Raw genomic sequence first — 4738 nt, forward strand, 5'->3', positions numbered from 1 at the left:
TTCTGATGTACTCGAGGCAGGGCTGACTTTGGATCAAGTTGTAAGGAAATATTCTCATGTGATTTTTTGGGTCAACTTTATTGAATATAATTGATAAATATAGATTTTTTTGTGAAGTTATCACCACAATCAAGCTAATTCACATATCACTTCACACAGTGGCCATTTTTCCTCCCTCCCTCCCTTCCATTCTTTCTGTGGTGAACACAATCTTAGGAAATTTCAAGTGTATAATACATTATTGCTAAGTATAGTCACCATGCTATACTTTAGACCTCCAGAACTTATTCATCTTGCATGACAAAACTTGGACCCCTTTGATCAACATTTCCCTATCCTGCCCCTACCTCTGCAACCACCATTCTACTCTCTGCCCCTATGAGTTTGACTATTTTAGATTCTACTGGAAACGTGCTCAGTTGGTTTTGGGGCATTTTTTCTCTACTTGTAGACTTGCAGACACATTCCTTCTCCTTTAGTTTCTCAGGTCTTCTGCCAAGTTGCTGCATGCTTCTACACCCCATTTCTGTGTATGGGATTTTGAGACCTGCAGGTGCAGAATGAAGAAAAAAATAAGGTAAGTGAAGAAGCATAAGTTTCTAGAACGCATTTCCTTGAAGTGTACTGGCTTTTAATTGATTATGCACTAAGAACATAGCAACATCCTTATGTAAGGAAGAATTAGAGGAAGAGAAAATGAAATCATTCTCGCTCTTTGAAGGCTTATATTCTAAGAAAGTTGGAAATGCACATGTGGTATCTAATTCACCTTTAGGAATAAAAACAAATCTGGAAACACAAATTAGTAAACAGGCAAGAGAGAAAGTGGCCATTTTGGAAAGCTATTTTTGCTACCAGCTAGCCCCTGTGGTTTCTAAAATCATCAAATTTTCTTCTTAGACTATCTTATGTACAACTTGCAAGGTAAAGAAGAACCAAAAATGAACCAAGGACCCTGCCAACAGGAAATGATCACACATATATGTATGTCTATTGTTACTGTGTGTGCTTCTTTCTTTTTTTTTGAAAAACAAACAAATCTTTATTGTCTAGAAATATACATTAAAAAAAATCCTGCACAAAAGAAGCTATTTTTATTTTCCCAACATCTTCATCTTTGCTGATGCCTCTTCCACAATTCAAGTTCAAAACCAAATCTTTATCATCTAGAAATATATATATATAAAGACTCCCACGGTGCTATTCTCTCATTTCCCCATCTTCTTCCTCTTCTTCAACACCTCTGATATAAAGGACGTTATTACACCTTATTAAAACTTCACCCAGATGTCCAGACAATGCCCCATCTATGTATTCTTCTGTGTTTGCGAGCTGCATGTTCATATAGCCATCTACTGATACCAGGTAGCCTTTATACTCCATTCCCCACTTAAGTTTCACCATCACTGGCTTTCCTGTTAATCCATTGAGGAAAGGTTTGGGATTGAGGGGGGTAAACTCATCGCGAATATGGGCGAATGCTGCAAACTACCCGCCGCCGATCCCGCTACCGCCGGTCCTTCGTGACAGGAACAGCTACTGCAAGACCAAAGCCGTGCTTATTTCTTTTAATCTTGGCTCCTAACCTAGAATATTACTTTTGAATTGCAGTGTCTTTTCTATTTAGAGCCCACAGAGCTTCAGATCTGGGTCACTACTGGGTGTCCTTTGAATTCTGGTTTGCATATGTTATGTAATGTGATTGCAAACGGGACAAGTATGGTAGTTATAGGCAAACACTTTGCGTGTGGCTTTCATTTTCACATTCCTATATACACAGCACACTTACCCTAAGGGTTAAGCTTTCAGGCACTGAGCAATAGTCCCACAGTACAGCAGAACGTTCTCCAACTGGCAAACTTTGTCCTGAGCAACTCATGACCCTTGGCACATGTCAAAATAGGCCTAGAGGCCATTCCCTGCCCTTTCTTACTATCTTTGAAGCTCTCCTAACAATGATTGTGCTGTCTCTCCTGGAATTCTGTGTGCTTCTAGCATTCTGTTTTAGGAATACAGTGCTGTCTTTTAAGAGGCTGATTAGAAGGAAAACAGGAAATTGGGCAGTTGAAGACAATCATGTTCTAAAAAAAAATGGGTGGTTGAGTCTGTGTTTGGTGCCTGGCCCTCTTTAAATGCACACCCAGTCCCAGTCTGATCACTGTCTATTGTGGTGAGTGAGGTGGCTTAGACATAAGGATAAACAGGGTGGAGGGGGAGCTGCACTGCTGCCATTTTTAGTTGGAATAGACTTCAGGGCTCACCCTGTAGGCCAAGCAGGGTAGGTAGCCTCAAGAGAGCTCAGGGGGCTGAGAGATCAGTGGAACTTATCTCTCAAATTGCCTCCTCCCACAGTCTCCTCCTTAACCGGTTTTTAATACATCTTACTTTCTGGCAGATAGCAACTCTTTGGGAGTGGGTGGGGCTGGAGACTGGGAGGGAGTCCCCTTTCTCAAGAACAACTCTGGTCTTCTCCACCAGGTTGTTAATGTGTGCAATCATTTTTTCTTTCCATTTCGTGTAATATCCAAAGATAGCAAAGTTTGAGTAGTTAAGGAAGAATCTTTTACAGGTGAATAAATAGCTTTTTATCTATGTTCTTTGTAGGCAGGAGACAGGGGTGGAAGGGTGCAGGGGGTGGGGGTGAGGGGGTGGGGAGTGGGGAGGGAATGAAAGGGAGAACACGGATTATAGATTATAGCCCAAGCAGGTGGTTTTAGACTCAGAGACCTCATTGTAAATACTGATAGTTGGATGTGGTACTCAAATTATAATGATGAAGCATGGACATGATTACGTTACTGTGACAGACTTAACACTTCCTTTCTCAGCAAGGTAGATCCTGGTGTGGACTAAAACTGATCTGTGTGGCTATTGACCTGAGGTATGTAGAAAAATAAACAGCTTGGTCAAAAAATTTGTCTACCTGTACCTGTGGACCCCAGGAGTAGCAAAAGGAGACTGGCACCCTAGGTCTTTGGAATAGTGTACCTCATTGGGGCCACAGATTTGCCTGAGGGAGTGAGTGGGCAAATACTGTCATCGGCCCCTGTGGAGGAAGTCACTCCCTCCAGGGTTCAGGACCCTTCACAAAGAGAAGATCCTGCCTTCAGGCAGAGCAGGAGCTACCTAGGTAGCATCTTTATAACAGTAGCACTTCAAAAAGGAAAGCAAAACCCTGTCTCCTGGATGTCTGATAATTTCCATCACGGAGCAACGAAAGGAAGGTGCCATGAGAACAAAACAGGAGCTAGTCTTACTTTTGGCAAGCCCTAAAACAATGGCACAGTTGATGAAGAGTTCACATGGAGTTGACAGTTCTTGTCAAGGGAAGTGAGCACACAGGCATGAGCCCATTGTGCACAAAGGGAGTCTGTGAAGTAGTTTCTATAAAAGTTGACTCAATGCCACCTTCTCGCCAAGTGGGTGTGGCTATCACGCAGAGAAAGCCAGTGGGAGCAGACAGCTAATTTATTTCATGATTTTTCATGCCCCATCAAACATTCTATTCTCTAGGGAAAAAAATTACCTACTTGAGAAAAGCTGGTTTATGCAGCAGAGTTTTGCTTCCTTTTTACAAACATGGTTTATGTTGAATTTTGCCTCTTGTTACTTCAATTTGCCTTCTAAATACACCACAGAAACATGGGACCTCTAAGGCATCCAGGAATAAAATATATTTAGTTGAAGGGGGGGAAAAACAATTTTAGAAAAGAAAAATTATGAATTATTTTCCTTAAAATTATATACACAGTACTAATTACCCCTAGATTCATCAATAACAATTTAACCTGATACTCATTTTTTTGGTGGTACTGGGATTTGAACTCAAGGCCTCATGCTTACTAGACAGATGCTTAATCACTTGAGCCACTTCACCAGCCCCTGATACTCATTTTTTAAAATACAGTTATTCTGAGTATCTTAACTTACTGGTACAGGGTCATGAAACAAAAGCCAAACAAATACTGGTACAATAAAAGTTCCCAAATCGTTGAAAAGAATTTATATAACACAGGCAGCAGTGAGTACTTTCTAGATAAATGAGCCTTGTACTTGTTTTTGTCACTGGAAGGAAATAAATGTCTGACATCTTTGGAGTTTGAAGATGGCTTGGAGCAATTCAATTCTCTTTGATAGAAGTGCTTGCTGCAGTTCATATGGGTGAGGAGGAGCCCTATAAATAATTGAATTGCTCATTTCCTTGCACACAGAATTTCTCATGGCAACCAGTTTACCATTGGGATGGTGCATAAATAATGGCAAATAAAGATAAAGCACAAAGCTGAGGCAGTTTTTAAAGAAGGAATATTCCAGAAACCTGGGTGCTGGGGTTTTGGGTTAATCCAGTTTACTAACTTTTCATTGTTGCTCTTTGTGGGACCAGAAGCTGACATTAATGACATTACTAATGCACAAAGGAATTTGATAAATGCTAGTTGGTAAGAGGAGAAAATTGAGAGATGATGGCAAAATGTATGGAGTCAGCAGTTCTGATTGGGAAGGAGAAGCAATTTTTCATTCAGCTTGTCCACTGCTCAGACCAAATTCATTCATTTCCTACCAGTACAGCTGCAAGGGGCCTCCTGAGTCCTGTGGGCCAGAAGCTGGGGACTCACTGTTGTGAGCCTGTAAGAGGAACTGTTTTTGCTGAAAAGCACTGACTCGTTCCTTGGGCCCATGAATTAAATAAAAACAGGAGACAAGCTTGGCACTCCAGCTTCAATTTTGCATCTGTCTT

The 4738-nt window shown here is 41.1% G+C and overlaps 1 pseudogene; it reads right to left on the reverse strand.

Moving 5' to 3' along the window:
• Positions 1-1170: 1170 nt before the first annotated feature.
• Positions 1171-2993, reverse strand: LOC141419805 (small nuclear ribonucleoprotein F pseudogene; annotated as a pseudogene).
• Positions 2994-4738: the final 1745 nt, after the last annotated feature.

The sequence above is a fragment of the Castor canadensis genome, chromosome X (genome assembly GCF_047511655.1).
Source record: "Castor canadensis chromosome X, mCasCan1.hap1v2, whole genome shotgun sequence".
NCBI lineage: Eukaryota > Metazoa > Chordata > Mammalia > Rodentia > Castoridae > Castor > Castor canadensis.